The sequence below is a fragment of the Schistocerca gregaria genome, chromosome 8, assembly GCF_023897955.1.
Source record: "Schistocerca gregaria isolate iqSchGreg1 chromosome 8, iqSchGreg1.2, whole genome shotgun sequence".
NCBI classification, from domain to species: Eukaryota; Metazoa; Arthropoda; class Insecta; order Orthoptera; family Acrididae; genus Schistocerca; species Schistocerca gregaria.
In genome coordinates, this window is record NC_064927.1 from 272,093,033 (window position 1) to 272,114,613 (window position 21,581).

At 41.1% G+C, this 21,581-nt stretch overlaps 1 protein-coding gene across 1 annotated transcript in view; it reads left to right on the forward strand.

The window, feature by feature from the left end:
• Nucleotides 1–21,581, forward strand: part of LOC126284852 (phosphatidylserine decarboxylase proenzyme, mitochondrial) — a 119,244-nt gene that overhangs the window by 72,012 nt on the left and 25,651 nt on the right. The window lies entirely within an intron of this gene.

The window sequence follows — 21,581 nt, forward strand, 5'->3', positions numbered from 1 at the left end:
TCACAATCAACGTCTGTGAAACGTAAGTGGACTGAGGCTACCAATTCAAAGACCCTTCCAGCTGCACCACAATTCCTCATGGTTTCTTGTACTGAAGACGGTCAGTCCTTCGCAATGGTAAATCCATTCATTGTTCAAAAAGGTGTTGATGCCATTACCCGCCTTGTGAAATCCTGCACTTTTTTACGTAATGGCACTATGCTTCTGGTGACTACTTCTGATTCTGAAGCACAACAACTGCTAGCCATCTCACTTCTGCACAGCTATCCTGTTTGTGTTGAGGCCCATAGCACTTTGAATTCTTCCCATGGTGTTATTTACACTAGGCTGCTTGACTGTCTAACTGAGGCTGGAATCTAATCCTGTCTCTCTGATCTGGGTGTCATTGCCATCCATGGGGTGATGAAAAAGGTAGATTCCTCCTTAGTGCCCACACGCCTCTTTTTTTTTCTCACCTTTGATAAAATGGTGCTTCCATCAAAGATCAAAGCAGGTTATGAAGTTATCACAGTCCGACGATACATTTAGAACCCAATGTGCTGCTACCAGTGTCATAGTTTCAACCACACTAGAACATCTTGTCGACACCAGCCTCCTCCTCCTCCACTGTATCAAGTGCAGTGGTGACCATGCTGCCTCCTCTCGTGATTGTCCCATGTTGTCCCGTGTATCTTGGTGAGCAGGCTGTCCAGGAGATCCAGGTAAAGAAGAAAGTGCCTTACCTGGTCACTTGCAAATTATTGACTAGTACTTAACTCTGTGTTCTATCGTCTGACACTTGTAGTTCTGCTCTTGCTACATCTCACTCCCTGAAGGACATGGCCACGTAGACATGTGACCTCAACTTCAGTTCTGAGGTCATGAAATCACCCGGTGTGAAGGTAGCATCGCCATCCCATCGACCAGCTTTTCAACAAGCCATCAAACTCTCACCTCAAGGGGCAAAGCCACGAGCTACACAACCAGCAGGCTGGAAAGGACTGGAGTATAACTTCCATGAAGATTTCCTACGTCCCTCCAGCCAACCAACACCTGAGTCATCCTCTGCCAACCAGAAAGGCTCAAAGAAGTCCAACAAAGGCAAATGGTCTTCCCCTTTGCCAACTGAAATATCCTCTTTGACGGTGTCGCCACATGATACCTTCACCCGGCTGGCCTTCGTGTCGCAGGTGCGCACCACCAACCATTTTTCTGCGTTGTACTCCACAGACTGACAGCACAAGACAGCCGATGCATCTGTGGACCTCATGGAGTAGGATCCTCCTGCCTCCGTGCCCTGTAGCAGCAAGTCTTCCCAGGCTGGTACTCAGCAGCCTCTGTGGTGACTCCCCTTCATTTTTTCTTCATCATGACTCTACTCCAAGGGAACATTCGTGGCATTCGATCTCACAAAGAGTATTTATGGCTGTTTATAGAACCGCAGCATTCCCTTCTACTCTGACTTCAGGAAACAAAATTGCGTCCTCACCACTGTTTTGAGCTTTCACATTTTTTCCCTGTCCATTTTGACCTTCCGCCTGACATCAGCATTCCATCTCATGTGGGAGTCATGCTGCTCATTCGGGATGATGTTCATACTTAACCCATCTCCCTGACTACCCACCTTCAAGCTGTTGCAGTTCGCCTTTTCCTCCCTCACCAGACTTTTTTCCCTTTATATCCCTCCGTCTTTTGATGTCATGAGGGCAGACTTCCTACCTCACCCTATTCTGCTATCCCGTGACTTTAATGCACATTATTCCCTTTGAGGTTCTTCCAGAACTTCCTTATTTATTTATTTATTTACAAAACTAGTTCCATGGGACCAAATTTTGGAGGAAATCTCAAAGGTTGTGGAACGTGTCAGTACATTAAATTACAACATAAAAGTAATAATAGATAAAAGTAAAATATTTATGAAACCAAAAACGTCAAGCCATAAGTTCAAATAAAAGCAATCAACAATATAATATAAGAATCAGCTTAATTTTTCAAGGAACTCATCAACAGAATAGGAGGAGTGCCCCATGAGGAAACTCTTAAGTTTTGATTTGAAAGCATGTGGATTACTGCGAATATTTTTGAATTCCTGTGGTGGTGGCAGATTATTGAAAATGGATGCAGCAGTATACTGCATACCTTTCTGCACAAGAGTTAAGGAAGTCTGATCCAATTGCAGTTTGGATTCTGCCAAGTGTTAAGAGCGAAAGCTGCTAATTCATGGGAATAAGCTGATATTGTTAACAAGAAATGACAGTAAAGAATATACGTATTAAGAGGCCAATGTTAAAATACCCAGACCAGTGAACAGGGGTTGATGAAAGGTTCACGAACTTACACCTCTTATTGCCCGGACACCCATTTCAGAGCCACAAATATCCTTTGAAAATGGGAAGAGTTAATCCAAAATATAATACCATGTGACATAAGCTAATGAAAATAAGCAAAGTAGACTAATTTTCTTGTCAAATGATCACTTACTTCAGATATCGTTCAAATAGTAAAAATGGCAACATTAAGTCTTTGAACAAGATCTTGAACATGGGCTTTCCACAACAACTTACGTGTATCTGAACACCTAGAAATTTGCAGCTGTTCAGTATCACTAATCATATGCCCATTTTGTGAAATTAAAACTTTGGGTTTTGTTGAATTGTGTGTTGGAAACTGTAAAAACTGAGTCTTACTGTGATTTAGTGTTAGTTTATTTTCTACAACTCATGAACTTATGTCGTGAACTGCACTATTTGAAACCGAGCCAATGTTGCACACAACATCCTTTACTACCAAGCTAGTGTCATCAGCAAAAAGAAATATTTTAGAGTTACCGTAATACTAGAGGGCATATCATTTATATAAATAAGGAACAGGAGTGGCTCCAACACTGATCCCTGGGGCACCCTCCATTTGACCATACCCCATTCTCAATAATGTGAAACATGACCTTTTGCTATCTGTCATTGAAGTAAGAGGTGAACCAATTGTGAGCTACTCCCCGTATTCCGTAATGGTCTATCTTCTGGAGCAATATTTTGTGATCAACACAAACACACACATAACTTAAATTAAAAAAAAAATTGCCTAGTGTTCTAAACCTTTTGTTTAACCCTTCCAGTACCTCACAGAGAAAAGAGAATATTGCATTTTCAGTTGTTAAATGAGTTGCAAAGCAGGAACTGTACATTTTATAGCAAATTACATGAAAGAAAATGATCAATTATCCTTACATACACAGCCTTTTCAGTAAATTAAGCAAACACTTAAGGCGTAGAAATAGGTCTAAAATTGTCCACATTATCCCTTACTATAAAGTGGCTTTACCACTGAGTACATCATTCCTAAAGGAAAAATTACAAATATGCCTAAATACAGGGCTAACATGTGCATCACAGCACTTTAATATTCTATTAGGCACTCCGTCAAATCCATGAGAGTCCTTACTCTTCAGTGATTTAATTATTGACCCATTCTCCCCCTCGTGCATATCACAGAGAAGTATTTGAGACATCAATCTCGGAAAGGCATTTGTCATGAGAGTTATATGATTCCCTGTAGAAACTAAATTTTTATTTAATTTATCAGCAGTGCTCAGATAATGATTGTTTACTACTGTACATATACCTGATTTATAAGCAACAGAAATATTTTTATTACGAACTGACTTTATATCATTGCCCGAGTAGGTGTCAGAAAGAACGGACCACTCAAGATGATGGGCAAGCTGGGTAGTACAGAAGGATAGATCCAAATGGGAATAAGTGTGCGAGGAGTCGGAAAGGAATGACCTTGTGCTACTGACCAGGCACTTTCTTTCCAACTGACCATATAGTTTTAATTTTATCCTGTGAATTCAGCAGGTACACCTATCAGCTGACTTCAATCTAAAAAAGGTGCAGCTCTAACAACAACTACTACAGGAATTTTTCCATGCGTGAACCCACCACCAACCACTAAATTGTCACCTATAAGCTTTGCCAGCCTCCCCTTCCCATACCTATTGAGGTGCAGGCATATGCCATGCTTAGTGAAACCTGATCTACTGATAGACTCACTGGCACCACTGCAATATGACCCTTGCCCTCTGCCATCAGTGGCTTCTCAAACCTCATGTTAACACATGTAACAGCCGCATTAAAATGAGGCCAATCATGACGCTGAAACAGTTGCACGAAAAGCACATTAGTGCCACCAGTTTGGGTAGTTATCTTTACCAGGTTACCACCTACATCGTATTCCCCGTCCCAATCGAGGCTATTCCCTTCTGCACTCTCTATCACTATTTGATCCTCCTTCATAAAAGTCCTACATAACTCCCCTATGCTGTCAGTCCCCTGAGCTTCATAATGCTGGTGACCTGATACTCACTCTCCAACACTTCGCTGGCCCACACCTATACCTAGCAACAAAACCTTCTTTCTGTTAGACTTTGCAACAGTTAGGCCTCTTAACTGCTGAGGAGTGCTGTATGTTTCCTGCACATACAGCTACAATAGTCTCCTCTCCACTCAATTCTGACAGTTGGTCAAATGTATTGCATTTTACGCAAAGTACATCTGCCTGAATACCTCCTCCTTCCAGCTGCCTTCTTGCCAACTGCCAGTTCCCATTCCTCAGCACCCTTCACCCTCCTCAACCTACCTAGTTCCTAATTTGTGTATTGTAACTGCACCTGAAGGGCACAGATCTTATGCTTCTGCTTCTCTATCAACTAATTTATATTACATATTCTGCATTCCCGGGAGAGGATCCCACTAAAATGCTCACTGGCTTCCCCACCTCGAATGAAAATAGTTTGAACAAATATCACACCATAACCCACTACTCACAAACCTACGACAGAGCCCACACTTCTCACTCATGGTAAAATTTTACATTTACTGAAAAAAACTAAATGTCTATATTAGTCAGAGAGGTGCCCTATTGGCTGACTTATTAATCAACTTAACCTCTTCTGCCTTAACACAGGAGCATCCACATTCCTTTCAGACTCCTCGCACACTTATTCCCATTTGGATCTATCCTTCTGCACTACCCAGCTTGCCCATCATCTTGAGTGGTCCGTTCTTTCTGACACCTACTCGGGCGATGATTTATCATGAGCTATCCGTTTGCTGACTCCTGTCCCAGCTGCACGCTCACCAAAATGGCAGCTTACTACGGCTGACTGGTAGCTTTACTCCTTCCTGGCGAACTTTCCTTACCGCTGCTAAACATTCCATTCCTTGCACTTCCCCTTTACCACACAGTGTCTCAGTCCCTTGGTGGACTGAGGCTTGCCGTGATGCAATTTGTGCGTGCAGACATGCTCTCCACGTTTCTAACCATCATCCTAAAACTACATTCGTTATAAACGGATGTGTGCACAGTGCCGTTGTGTTCTTCAGGATAGGAAAAAAAGCTTGCTGGATTTCATTAACTAGTTCTTTTACCAGTTCCACCCCTTCCTCTGTCGTGTGGGCCAACCTCCGAGGGTTCTCTAGGACCAAGATCCATTCCCCAATTTCTGTCCTGACTGTAGCAGATGATGTCATCATGGCCCCTATTGCTATCTCCAGCACCTTGGTCTGCCATTTTGTGGAAATTTCAAGCTCTTCCCACAGTCACCCTGGTTTCTTCCATTGGAAATGAGAAGGTGAGACTCACTCTTCTCAGAATCATGAGTGCTACAATGCCTCTATGGGGGCTGGATCATGCTCTCACTTCATCCCAATCCTCTGCCCCAGGGCCAGTCGCTGCCCACATTCAGGTGTTGCAACACCTCTCTTTGTGGGCAAGCACTTCATGCTTCATATGTACACCCGCATCTGGTCAGAGGACACGTTTCCCAGATGATGGTGTGAAGCTACCATCATACCCATACCCTTCTAGCTACTGCCCCATCTCTCTTACCAGCTATGTTCGCAAGGTGATGGAATGTATGAGTCATGCCCAACTGGTGTGGAGCCTCGAGTCTCGCAATTTATTAACTGCTGGTCAGTGTGTATTTTGAGCACGCCGTTGTGTGGTTGACCATCTCATAAGAATGGTTTTATGCAAAAATCCAAGACTGTTGATGTGTGTTGGAGAAGGCCTACAACACCTGCTGGAGAACTGGTATCCTCTATACTCTCTACATGTAGGGCTTCCTTTTCCTCCTGCTCCGTTTCATTGAGGAACTTTTAAAGGACCTAGTTTCCAAGGTGCATGATGGTTCTGCCTTGTCGGACACTTTTATACAGGAAAACAGTGCTCCTCAGGGTTCCATCCTGAGGGTTGACCTCTTTGCTATTGCCATTAGCCATTAACCCTATAATGGCCTGTCGTCCAACAGGTATCTCCAGATACTTTTTGTTGATGGTTTTGCAATTTATTGCAGTTCTCCATGGACCTGTGTCATTGAGTGGCATCTTCAGCAACGTCTCAATCGTCTTTACTCATGAAGCATTGACAATGGCTTTTGTTTTTCCACTGACAAAACCATTTGTATGAATTTCTGACGGCGTAATTGGTTTCTCCCACCACCTTTACATCTTGCACCTGTTGCTCTTCTGTTCATTGAAAACTACAAAATTCCTGGGGCTCATGCTCAATAGGAAACACTCTTGGTCTTCCCATGTTGCTTACCGGGCAGCCCGCTGTACGCGGTCCCTCAATGTCCTAGGTGTCCTCAATGGAACTTCCTGAGGTGCAGATCGAACCACCGTCCTCCGTTTGTACCAGTACCTTGTCTGTTCGGAATTAGACTTGCTTATGCGTCTGCACGTCCAGCCCTCTTATGATGTCTCAACACTATCCATCATCGTGGCATCCGTTTGGCCACTGGCACCTCTTGCACTAGCCCGGTTGACAGTCCGTATGCTGAAGCTGCTGAACTACCACTGTTTTACCACCTACTTTCTCCTCAGCAGGCATGCATGCCATTTGTCTGCTATGTGTGGCCACCCATCCTATGCTTCCTTCATTGATGACTCCTTTGATCTCCAGTATGGGGTGCATCCCTCTTGTCAGTTAACTCCTGGAGTGTCCGTGTTTGGCACTTGCTCTGGTGCTTAACTTCACACTTCCTGCAACTTTCCCAATGGGTGTGAAACCTTCACCACCTTGGCTTCTTGCAGTGGCCCATGTTCACATTGGCCTTCATTCGCTACTGAAGTATACTACTCCAGCCTCGCTCTACCGCCTTCAGTTCCACGACCTTCCCATGGAATTTTGCAATAGTACCTTTCTGTTCACTGATGGCTCTCGGACTGACTGTGTGGGTGTGCTTTCATCATTGGCACCAACATTTTTCAGTATCGGCTTCCGGCACACTGCTCACTATTTACAACCAAACTCCTTGCCATTTATGAGGTCATGGAGTACATCTGGCAACACAGGCTTTTGAATTGTGTCCTCTGCCCAGACACTCTCAGGTCCCTTCAAAGGCTCTGTTGTGCTGTACATCGCCCATCCTGTAATGCAACTGTTCCAGGAAAGCTGTCACTTGTTCACTCTTGATGGAGTGAATGTGATGTTTATGTGGGTTCCTGACCATATCAGTCTGCCAGGAAACGAGGCTGCTGATGCTGCTGCCAAGGCTGCAGTCCTCGTACCTCAGCCCACTAGTTCCTATATTCCCTCCAATGAGATCTGTGTTGCTCTCTGTCAGGTGGTGGTGTCACTTTGGATCGCCATTGGTCCTCCCTTCATGAGAAGAGGCTCCAGATTATTAAGCCGCCTCCTGCCGGGAGGAGGTCATTTTAACTAGGTTGCATAAGGGCACTGCCTATTTACCCATCACCATTTGTTAAGTGGTGCTCCCACACCACTTTGTGCACATTGCGCTGAAGTTTTAATGTTGTTGTTTTTGGGGAAGGAGACCAGACAGCGAGGTCATCGGTCTCATAGAATTAGGGAAGGACGGGGAAGGAAGTCGGCCATGCGCTTTGAAAGGAACCTTCCTGGCATTTGCATGGAGCGATTTAAGGAAATCACGGAAAACCTAAATCAGGATGGCCAGACGCAGGATTGAACCGTCGTCGTCCTGAATGCGAGTCCAGTGTCCAAGTTTTAATGTCTGCCACTTCTTGACATAATGCCCATTTTTTGGCCATTTGCGTTTCCACTTGCGTTTGACTTCTGAGTTATCGGCCTTTTAGTGAATGACCCGCGGGCTGTCGACAGCGTTTTACTTTTTATCCATCGTAGCAACATGGCGAAGGCCATTTAATTTTTAGTTCTGAACCTGTTTCTATAGCCCTTTCTCCATGTCCCTGTTTTTAGCTGTTTTCTGCTTACATCGATTGGGATTGACGTGTAGTAGGACTCCTCTCTGCCTTTGTGTTCTATAGTTTTGACATTGATGCATATGACCCCAGTTGTTTTTGCACCCTAAAACAAACAGGGAGCATATGGCACTGCAGACGTGGTCTCACGGGCCTTGCACTGACAGCTAGCACCATCTATAGGGAAATTCTGGTTCATACTTCTACATCTGGTTGATGTGAATTCTGCCTCAATATTCAAAAACACAAAATTAGTTAATAAGTGATATTTCATAGTGAATTTTATCCATATGAACTATTTTATCAGAGATACTTTGGAATAGCTTTATTTTTTGCTTATAGATATTGAAAGTGTAACCAGTTTGCGGTTAATGATATCACACATTGTCTGACAAAGCCCAGTTTGGAAACATAATCTGCTTATGAATGTGTTTGTAAAGTAAAAAGTTCATGAATGCAATTTCATATCAGTGCACTTGATTCTTTGATGCCTCACCAGTTGTTGGCAGTAGAAATATCTGTTTGATACATGCCAAGTAATGCAGTATAGGACTTGGCTGAAAATGTTGATCATTATATTGAAATAAAAAGTACCTCTACAGTCTTGACTGTTCTGCAGTAATGTGAACTTCAGCAGGTTCATACTTCCAGTTACAATATTTTTTAATCTATTTTACCACTTTATATGATACTGTGTCACTGTATTACAAATACGTGATATTTTGGTCCCTTACTTTAAACTACATAAGATGAGACGTTAACATTAATTATTTTCATTGCGTAGGTGGGGACAATTAAAACTGAATACTTTGTAGGAGGCCAAATAAATACTTGATTTTATTTTAGATGAGTTCCAGGCTCCCTACAAGTTAATAAATTCTTTGAAATAAAGTCCAGGCCAGAGCTCACTGATCTGCCTTAACTGATATCGCTGAAAATATCTGAACTCTTGTAAATGCGAATTACTGAAATCCTCAAATTCAAAGTAAATAATGATTTAAAATGATTTAATAGCCACTGCTATGAATGAAATCTGCCGCGTAATGGCGGCCAATTGTTGCCCGTCAGCAATAACGGCTTTTGGGCATCATAGCAGCTGAAAAATACTAATCAATCTTTCTCTGCAAGTGAAATATTGAGATGAGGTGCTTATGTTAACTTGAAATAATAACATGAGCTAGTTTTTGTACATATAATTTAGGTAATACTTCATATACACACCTTAACATCCTCTAGAAGAGAGAACAATACGAACATCTGAAAGCATTAAATGCTACCCACAATCTCTAACGAACAAAAAAAGCAGCAGAAAAAGATTTGTTCTGTCCATCGTATATATAATTACACAAAGATACAATTATTTTATTTCGATATATTTTTCACTACAATATTAATCATTGGCGATAAAGTATTTACGTTACAGGCTTTCATAAATATTCCTAATATAGTTCTTCAGAAATGCCTTTTTAAGTCTTGTCTATTTTATGTTATTCACTATTTTTATATTCATTGCACATGCACTGCAAGTAAAAATTGCCTAAGGGGCACTACACTCCCCCATGGGCTACAAGGAACACACTTTTCCCATGTTTGAGCCTTGTAGTCCACAAGTGTCACTGTAAGATTGTTCAATTAGAACTTCTATTCACTTGATTTTCTTGGTATGTTGTACCTGACTTTTACATAACTTTCTAATATGATATAGTCTGTTTCTAACAGCTGGGGACTAAAATTGGTATTAAGCTCCTCCATTCAGACTAGGGCCACAAGGAAACCCCAGAAAACCTTGGCAGAGCTAACAAACTATACCCTGTGCATTGATTGATGCAGATTGATTATACCTTCGATATTATGACATGGACATAGATAAAAGACAAGTATTTCACTGAGAAAGAGAAAAAACACATAAATATCACATAATAGTGCTTATTTCCTTTGTTGTGTTGTGTTAGTTCGTGACCCTGTCACAATATTAAATTATCTTGTTGACAACGAATTCTTCGTTGCGCTGCTGCGTTGGTGGCGTCGTCTCGCACCGTCGCGACATCTCGTGCCCGTAGCGGTGAAGCATCAGCTGGAAACCGATGTTGTCCCTCTTGAATGCCCAGGTGGAATCCGCAGTCAGCAATCAAAGTTGGGAGCATCATAGTTCTGCTAGCCTGGGGCGTCAGCATTGTTGAGGAGACATGCACCGTCCACTCACATTCTCAGCATCACACGGAATGCAGTCTCGAACAGTCTGTGCAACAAATGTACATAGGTTATAGTTGACTGATATCAGACGTTAAAGCTGTGGGTAGGAAATGGATTAATATGTAATGGATTAATATGTAATATTATCCTTGCAACCGCCCCCGGTGTAAAACCTGTCCTATGCACCCTCCCACCACCACCTACTCCAGTCCTGTAACCCGGAAGGTGTACACGATCAAAGGCAGAGCCACGTGTAAAAGCACCCACGTGATTTACCAACTGACCTGCCTACACTGTGACGCTTTCTATGTGGGAATGACCAGCAACAAACTGTCCATTCGCATGAATGGACACAGGCAGACAGTGTTCGTTGGTAATGAGGATCACCCTGTGGCTAAACATGCCTTGGTGCACGGCCAGCACATCTTGGCACAGTGTTACACCGTCCGAGTTATCTGGATACTTCCCACCAACACCAACCTATCCGAACTCCGGAGATGGGAACTTGCCCTTCAATATATCCTCTCTTCTTGTTATCCACCAGGCCTCAATCTCCGCTAATTTCAAGTTGCCGCCACTCATACCTCACCTGTTATTCAACATCATCTTTGCCTCTGCACTTCCACCTCGATTGACATCTCTGCCCAAACTCTTTGCCTTTAAATACGTCTGCTTGTGTCTGTCTGTCTGTGTGTGTGTGTGTGTGTGTGTGTGTGTCTGTGTTTGGGATATGTGTGTGTGTGTGTGTGTGTGTGCGCGAGTATATACCTATCCTGTTTTCCCCCTAAGGTAAGTCTTTCCGCTCCCGGGATTGGAATGACTCCTTACCCTCTCCCTTAAAACCCACATCCTTTCATCTTTCCTTTTCCTTCCCTCTTTCCTGACGAAGCAGCCGCCGGTTGCGAAAGCTCGAAATTCTATGTGTGTGTTTGTGTGTTTTATTCATTGTGCCTATCTACCGGCACTTTCCCGCTTGGTAAGTCTTGGAATCTTTGTTTTTAATATGTAATATTACTTTGTCGAGGCACAGGTTCTGTCACTAGTCATTTTCTTCGTATGTGCATGAAACGTGGTGCTGAAGGTTGCAGTACATAGAAGGTCTAATTAAACAATCACATATCTGATGAAATCAGTTCACAGCAAATGTTAATGCTTTATAGTTTATTTAGGCAATGCAGTCCCACAGTAGGTGTCGTTATTGGAACGTCCCACTACGCTGTTGGTAGCATCGGATTGTTGGCTCACCAAGAGTAGTGTCCAAATCAAAAATATCACATTTACATGTTCAAACACACACTTGTCACAGTTTCTGTGTTTCACCCAACTGCGTATATAAACATTTTACCATTGTTCGTACATTGTACAACTAATGCTGCACTACACAGGCGGGTTCACTATCCAAGTTTCTCACAAATACAGTCGGCAAAGTTCTCACATCAGTTGCTAATACCAGCACACTTTTCACAATTCTTGTCAGTTTAGCTTGTAATATGACTTTGATAACAGTGTATTATATGATCTTGGGATAACAGCAACATGATTGTCCATGCACTTATATAAACATAATCTTTTTACAATGAAGTTAATGTGTATTATGCACCTCATTCCAAGGCTTTTCCAAACATTGGATACACTTGACTTGCAACCAACTGGTCTGACTTCACAATATTCTCATATCTATAGCCAATGAATACTTTCTCAATACTAATTTATACTTTTATCAGGACCGCTATGCATGTTCTTGCTCCATAAACAAGTTTCGAAAATGCGACTCCTGTACTGAAGTTAAATTTTAGATCAAAAGCCAAGAATGAGCAACATCATGCACTCAAATGGCATGATCTGACAACTGAACTTTACTCTCTGTTTCAAAGTACAGCGTCATACATGCCACCTGGTGTTTGCTTACAACACACATCCTTGTATTCTCATATATTCTCACTTGACACATTAAAATACTCAGAATAACCATCAATTAAATATGTACAATAAACCCAACAAAATCTTACATGTACTAAATCTATTATCAAATGGAATAACTAAGGTAATCAAAAATCATGATCAAATGAAAAAATTTACTAGTGGACTCTTTGTGAGTGCAGGCTTTCGCGGCAAATTTCATGTATGAAGTCTTCACGGTTTATCAGCCGAATAGCGTCGTCGTCTCATAGCAACGTTTCGATGGAATGCATCTCCATCATCTTCGCCAGACAACGCGTGAAGACTTCGTCCTTCAGGTTTACTATATTGATTATTATCTTATTACTGACTTTGTCAAATGTCCAAGACTTTAAAGTATTTACTTCAAAATGAATAAATACATTATTTAATAGCCACAAAATGTTAAATAGTTACTTATAACTACAATAAAAATCTTTCAAAATTACTTATATACTAGACATGTGACACATGAAATTCCTTATGCTACAGTACAATGTTTCATTTAATAAATCTCTTTAAATCTTTGTAGGGATATAATCCTTTTATTTTTACTGTTTTTACATCTGCTACAAGATATCTGCAAGTGTGCAGTATCTTCACAATTTTGTGTGGGCCTGTGTATAATTTTTGCCACTTTTTTTCCTTCTTAGCAATTAGCGAAGATTTTGGGTGGCTCCTTACCAAGACTAATTCATCTACTTGATATTCTATGGCTTTACATACATCCTTGTCGTACCATAATTTTATCTGGTGAGCGCAATTTGCTATGTTACTTACTGCTTTCTTTATTATCGATGGTTCAATTATTCCCGATTGCAACGTCTTCCGGATTTCTTTATTTACTGCTTCTTTCTTGGTCCACGGGACAGAATGTGGTGCATGACAGTAAGTTTTGTCGGGGGCAACCTCTGTTGTACACATACCCTCTCATATTTCCCAGTTTTTCTGAGAACACATCTTGGTAATTAGTTAGCAGCTGAGTGAGATGTTGTTGCTGAGATATTTTTGGATAATTCGATTCTCGCACTTTGCTGTCAATAATTTTTGTCCAGCTAAGTGTCTCATTTTGAACTGTGTCTGAGTAATATTCTTCTTGTCCCTTTAAGTTGCTGCGTATTTGTAATATCTGCAGGCCCCCGCATATAATTTGTATACTTCAGCAATATTTACCGTGTATCATTTCTGAGTGTACTAAATCCAGTACGACCCTTCTATTTTCATTCAACGTGCTAACCTTACCAATTGAGAGATCAATTTTAGCCTTTCTCTTGCAAAGAAAGTCGCACCCCAGGATGCAGGCCACAGGTAATTTTTTTACCACTAAAAACACACTATTTATAGTTTCTTTCCCCAGACATAATTCCACCCACAACTGGTACTGAATGTTTTGCGTCTGTGCACTAATGGCTCCAGTAACATGACAGTTTTGCACTAGGTAAGTAGGCAATTTGCGGTTATGACTTAAAGCTCTGAAAAGATCATAGCTCAGCACATTAGCTGAGCTCCTGTGTCTACATATACTGGTACATCTATCAAGATGTTATTTATTCATGCTTTTAATAAGGATTGCACTATCTCGTTCTCCTTATTATCGCATTTATTCGTTTCCGTTAACAAGACCTGTTGCATGGTGTTGCCTTCTTGGTATCTCAGCATGCTGATATCGTTTTGGAAACTGTCCTGAGATGTGCCCCCGCTCCGTCCGTTGACCAACAATGGGGAGCTTATTGCGGTTGGGTCTTGTTTGACATTTGCGAAATATTATTGCTTTCTTCGCCCGTCATTTCAACTATCCTCACACTGCTATTACTATCCGGCCAAGGCTGTGGTATCACATTTGTGTTTGGCATCAGATTTCAGTTGTCACTGTGGTAATTATTACTGTTTACTGTAGTTGGTGGCTGCGTTCAACTGTGCATCCACTGCACCAGATATTTATGATTATTCGGACTGCTGTTTTGATTAGGCCATTGCCCTTTATTCATCCTACTTCCTTGATTCTGACTTCCATTATTGTTGTTGTTATATCCTGATGGGTATCGTTCTTCATAGCGATGTTTTCTGCTATACGGCATCTGATCACCACCATTCCTCCTGTTATGTTCATTATGTTGTTCTCCTTTATTGTTGTTGTTGTTCCCAAAGTTGGGCTTAGAATTCTGGTTTCCATGTTTTCTCGGCGAAAAGTTCCTGTTTTCTCAGTGACGATTTGTCTGGCATTCCTCTTGTGATAGGTTTATCTCATCTAATACCAATAAATATCTTTCCAGATCATCTTCTGCAACATTGATTAATTTAACACGAATGTGACCTGGAATGCGAAGTTTTAAAATACATATCACATCCTATGCAGATATGGGCTCATTCCAATACCTCGTTTTATTAATGTACATTTCAAAATATTTCCGCAGGGTACCTTGCTTTGAATTATACACCTGTGGGCTATAGACTTAAGTCCTAAGGTGGTCCTCTATTGCCTTTGACCAATATCGGTCTAAGAATGCCTTTTCAAATTGTACAACGCTCTGACAATTATCGATAATTTTATTCACCCACAGGGCAGCGTCACCCTGGATATGCAATATTATAAACTGAATCTTTTGTCAATTGTTCCACGGACTGCGCAAAATATTCCGAAACCCATTTATAAATATCACTGGGTGCACCGATTTCTTTTCTGCGCTGTAAACTCGAAACTGATGGTGTTTGATTAGACTCTTGTCAATAGTGGTAATTACAGGAGTAGTAGTTACCCCCATATGATTATGCATTGGCATAATCCCCTATACATTTATGTCTAATCTATTAGAATTCAATAGGGGCTGATATGACCCATATGTGCCGTTTGTGTTGCCATAAGTATTTTCGCCCAGTGTGTTTCCGTTATCATATTTCTGTGCCTGTGAACATGCACATTCTAGTTCAGATATACATTTTGTGATCTCTTATTACCCCAGTGGCACTGGAGATTTGTAACTCGCTTCAGTTTTTTCGACTGAAAGTTGACATGCTTCGGTTGCGCTCTGTTTACAAATAGCTAAGCCATTGGTTACTTTCTGCATAGCAGCCTTTACTTTATTCTCTATTTGTTCCAATATTTGATTGTCCTTCTCAGTTAGCCAATCTTGGAATTCCTGTTCTACTTTCTTTGCTTGTTCAACTAAATGTTGGGCTATAGTTTCCTTTTGCACTACTTCAAGCTTTTCCTTACAGTTTGTAAGTTGTTCAACTTCGTCTTTTTTAATGGTATGTGCCATTTGCAACATTTGCATGTCTTGTGCCATGTAGCTGACTGTGTTTGGCAATTCGGTGTATGCCTTTTTCATTTCATTTATCTCTGACTGTACTTTTTCGACTGTTCTTTTATGCTCTCTATTAATGCTTTGTCTTGCTCTTTAATGCTTTCTCTCTTCCTTCGACTTGTTCCCTTATTTGTTTAACTAGCTGGTTGTTTCGTTACTCCATGACTCTGTCTCTTGCTTTCGTTGCTTCTTCCCGTAACCTGTCCCTTTCTTCTAACTTCCTGAGAGATTCTGCGAACGGGTCGGGTAGCGGCGAACATACCGGCATCATCGTTAATCTATTCATTGTGATACTGCTACTTGCACTAGTAGCGGCTATCTGTTCTGGTACTTCCATGTACTGACTAGATCTTGGTGATTCACCTGAAAATAGCTTATCACCATTATCATTCCTATGCTTACTATTAACGTCTACCATCTCCATATCACGATCAATAGCGCTTAATAACAGAACATTATCCTGCATATATGTATCCTGGTTCTGTTGTGGCTCCATAACTCAGCCAACTTTACCCATATTAACAAGAAATTCACTCAAATTGCTTCACTTGCTTTAAGAGTATACACTTTCACTGGCTACCGCTTTACAGTATACCTACTACTGGTTTTGATGTACAGTGGCAGCCTATGTTTTGTAAAAAATGTTTAATATCTCTAAACTCACACTGCTATCACTTGCTTAACGATTGTTTCCACAAATACAAACTATTTCCTACTCCACTATGCACCATGTACCATCTACTCTCCTGTACCTTGATGATACCAATCCTATGCAGAAAGAATTGATGCCTAGTGGTCGTTAACTTTTTTTTCTTTTCTGTTTGTATATGTTCCTCTATCCTCTCAGGGTATATCAAGGTTCTTCTCTGGTACACGTTTTCATCACGGGTATACATGAAATAAAAATTTGTATTGTATTGGTGCACATGCACAATTAATTAATACACATATGTATCCATGACTACCTTTTTTTTCTTCTTCTTCTTCTTCTTCTTCTTCTTCTTCTTCTTCACACCCAACCATTACTGGGCGACATTTATTTTGGTCCCTTACTTTAAACTAGGTAAGTTGAGACTTTAACACTAATTATTTCCATTACTTAGACAGGGCCAATATAAGCTGAATACTTCGTAGGAGGCCAAATAAATGCTTGATTTTATTTTAGATGAGCGCCAAGCTCCCTACAAGTTAATAATTTCATGAAATGAAGTCCAGGCCAGAGTTCAATGATCTCCCTTCACTGATACCACTGAAAATATCTGAACTATTGTAAATGAGAATTACTAAAATCCTCAAATTCAAAGTAAATAATGATTTAAAATGATTTAATAGCCACTATAATGAATGAAATCTGCAAAATAACTTAATATTTGAATCTGCCGCATAATGGTGGCCAATTGTTGCCTGTCAGCGGTAACGGCTTTTGAGCGTCGTAGCAGCTGAAAAAGTTAAACACCTTTTTACTTTTGTAGCCTGTGCTTAAGTTGGCATGACAGTGTGTAAGTATTGTGTTTCCACATGTAAGTTGACTTCGACGAATGGCAGTTTGGAACGCGCATGTAAGTAATTCATGCCTGTGGAAACCCATTTTAATGCACTTATGGATGGCAAAGTGTCCATAATCCTTAGTTCTTCCTCAGTTCATACTTACTAAGACTCAGACTGACAAAGGATATGGTTGGATGTTCACCATTTCCCAAGTTCCATTCTCTTAGGAACAATGCACAATACAACACACATCACAACACATGTGGTTAGTTTAAATAGGTGATTCATTTTAGGACATAAAATCTCAACTTCTGAAAGAGATTGCTTGGTGTAACTATAGGCTTCAGCTGTACCACCATCCCATCTTTTGCCTCAGTAAGTTTAGTAAATGACAATCATCCATGGCCTATCCCATTATAAATCTTCTTTAGGAACCAGCTAAACCTAGGAGCAACCCTAATCGTGTTACATTCTTGGGTTCCAGACAATCTTTCATACCTTTTCTTCTCTCTAGTTGAGGTTATATTCCATTTACCCCTACAACATGACTCAAAAACGTTAATTTTTATCATGTAAAATATGACTTGGAAGGTTTGATTGTTATTCCATTTTCTTCTAATTGGCTTAAAGTTTGTCTCAGTAGCTTACCATTGTTTTTCCAAGTCTTAGAAACTAATAATAAACCATCTACACAAATTATTAATTGCTGCACAAACTCATATCCTAAAGATTTGTCTGAAATGTGAATGAAAGCAGATAGAAATTTGTTCAAACCAAACAGTAATACTTTCAGCTGGTAAGACTAATCCTCAAGTAAGAAAGCTGTGTATTATCTTGATCCTTTATATAACAACACTTGTCTGTATCACATCATTAAGTCCATTGAACCAAAGAATTCGGCTTCCTCAAACTTTGACAATTTATCTTCATTACTGACAGGTCAATACAGTTTAGTATCTGTGTCTATTTAGTATCCATGCATCCAGAACTAAGCAAACAGCTCCTGCATGCTTGTTAACAATGAATAATGGATTATTGTAAACACCACGACTTAAATAATTTTTATATCAATCATCATTTGTGTTTTTTCTGTTACTGTAGGTATACGATCCATAAGTATACAGTAAGGTTTGCCTTAAAGCTACACACACACATTCCTCAATTATACCTGAAAATACAATTTTATTACTTTAATAGAATACTTTCTAGTTGACTCTTCTGTTCCTTCGTCAATATATCTCATTCCTGAGAGTTCAATTTTATATTTTCTAATAATTTTTCTCTAGCATCTTCATTTTCATCCAGTAAAATAATTTTAGTAGAAGGTACTTAATGAATGTGCTTCACTAATTGTTATTCTTGCTTAAAACATATTAGATTATTTTGCAGATGTTTACTAAATAACATATTATCTCTTTCCCATACAACTCTTTATCTGTTGAAGTCCAGTAATATCTTTTTATAAATTAGCCAGTCCAAGCCTAATAGTACATCTAAGTGTAATTTAGGCACTGCTAGTAATGTCTGGTAGGAAGTTAATGCATCAATTGAATGAGGGTAATCCCATAAGTAAGGTCACCAATTTTTTTATAAGTACAGAACTCTGTTTGTGTGGCAGTTGGTCACACTGTTATGAAGAGTGCTTCACGCACAGTGTGTAAACATGCCCACACCAAGCTGAGGCACTCAGTCTTGGCTTGGCAGACATTGAGAATGGAGCTCCCGTTGGATGTTACCGCCAAGTGCGAATTGCGCACAGTTATTTGGTTTTTGAACGCAAAGGGAACTGTGCCAATTGAAATCCATCACCAATTGATGGAAGTGTGTGGTGAGTCGTGCATGGATGTCAAAAATGTTCGTAAGTGGTGTAGGGAGTTTGCAGCTGGTCGGACTGAATTCACAACGAACAAAGGAGTGGTAGACTGTCAGTTTCTGAGGAGACGGTGTTGAAGGTTGAGCAAAGCATGCGTAAAGATTGGCAGATCATCCTGAATGATCTCTACATGTTGGTTCCTAAGGTTTCCGAAAGCACCACTCACAGAATTTTAATGGTAACGTTTAACTACCGGAAGGGGTGTGCAAGATTGATGCCACGCGTGCAGACTGAGGACCACATGCGGCAACGAGTTGATGCTTCCCGCGCATTTCTTCACTGCCTTGCAGCCAAACAGGAAAACTTTATGGACTCAGTTGTCATGGGTGACGAAACCTGGGCATACCACTTAACACCTGAGACCAAGCAATAATCACGCCAGTGGCGGCATCCTTCTTCGCCAAAGCCACAGAAATTCAAACAAACACTGTCTGTCGGTAAAGACATGTCAACTGTTTTTTGGGATCGGAAAGGGGTATTGTTGGTCAACTTTGTGCCCACTGTGAGCACAATTAATGCTTACAGGTACTGTGAGACTCTGAAAAAACTCAAACAGGTAATTCGGGGGGGGGGGGGGGGGGGGGGGAGCTGCTAGTCCCGATGAGGACATTGCACACCAAACTGTTACCTTGGTTGAGTGCAGGGGTTTTTCATGGAGTTGGTAAGGGTTCTCATCATTCCAATATCTAAAGTTCTGTTTGTTTACATATGCATTGAGGTGAAAATTTGCCTCATCACTCATCCAGAGGTTGTGAACAAGCTTCTCATTTTCTTCAATCATTTGTGAAAAACTTTCACAGAAATGCTGTCGGACCACGATGTCGTTATTATTCAAGATGTTAACCACTTGGATTTTGAAGGGGGGTGGTGATGTAAGTCTAACCTCAAAATCCTTTGCACAGTCCCGTCAGAAATTCCAAACGCAACACTCTTTCTGTGCACTGATCTTCAGGAGCTTCTTCCCACTGCAATTCTTATACATTCCCCGTTCTCGGAAGTATGCACTGTCTTCACTCTGCCACCTCTTTTACTTGTTCTTTCACTAACATTTTCAAGCCCTGTATTTTGCAACCATGACTAATTAAAATGATAGTTCAGTAATATTAACACCTGTCAGTATCTGCTTTCTTTGTAATTGGAATTATCATATTCTTGAAAGTATTTCGCCTATCTCATAAATCCTGCACACCAGCTGTAAGAGTTTTTTCATGGCTAGCTCTCCCGAAAATGTTGATAGTTCTGACGGAATGTTGCCTACTCCTAGAGCCTTGTTTTGACTTAGATCTTTCAGTGCTCTGTCAAATTATTCTCACAGTATTGTATTTCCCATGTCATTTCATCTTTATCCTCTTCCATTTCTGTAGTATTGCCTTTGAGGTCATCTACCTTGTATAGACCCTCTGTATGCTCCTTCCATCTTTTCCATCTTTGCTTGGAACTGGTTTTCCATATGAGCTCTTGATATTCGCACAGCTGTGTATCTTTTCTTCAGAAGCATCTTTAATTATCCTATAGGCGATATCTGTCTGTCCCCTAGTGAAATATACTTCTGAATCCTTACCCTTGCCCCCTGCGGGTGCAGGGTAAGAATAGGCCTGAGGTATTCCTGCCTGTCGTAAGAGGCGCCTAAAAGGAGTTTCACACGTTTCGGCCTTTATGTGATTGTCCTCTGTAGGGTTGGCCTCTATTTTTCAAAATTCTCCTGAAGAGCAAGCCAATTGGGGAAGGGCGCCTTACATGGTGCATTGTGTCCATTGTGCATTGAGATCTATAGACCACTTTCTTGTAGTTGCAACGCAGTCCCACCCATTCTCCACCTCTTGGGCGAGTGTGCTTTTTCACTATGCACTGTGCAGTGTCGCTTCCTGCATCATGATGAAGATGGACTTCTTTGCACCTGATATCCAGCATGGTAGTCAGTCCGTTGTGGTGGGGCTGCCACGTAGCCGGAGAAGTGTAAGTCTTCTTTGGCTTCTCTCTAGGAAGGGATCCTGTGGGTCACTCCCTTCCCAGGTTTCTGCTAGTGGAAAAGATGACACCCTCCAGTGGCTGAAAAGCCCAAAACCAGCTGGTCATAGGGCTTCACACTCATCCTAAGTCCTGGAGACTAAGCCAGTGAAGTCCTCCCAGCCAGGGAAACCCGAGGGCAGTTTTTTTTCACTGCCTGTGTGAGCTACGGCAAGTGTTAAGCTTTACACCTGCTATCTGCATTGCCTGGTTTTTAGCAGTGCAGACCTCTGCCCTCTGTGGCCATAAGGGATACTACAGGAACCTTAGCGACTGTAATCGAGTGTCAGTTGGAGTTTGCGTTTATGTTCTAAACTCAGTCTGTAGGGAACCTGTGCCCCTTCAAACCTCTCTTGAAGCTGTGGCTGCCAGAATAAGGATGACGCAAGAAATAACTGTCTGCAATGTATATCTTGCTCCAGATGGTGCAGTACCCCTGAATGTATTAGCTTTACTGATTGATCAACTACGTAAACCTATCCTACTTTTGGGAGATTCTAATGCCCATAACCCCTTGTGGGGTGGCACTGTGATTACTGGCCAAGGCAGAGATGT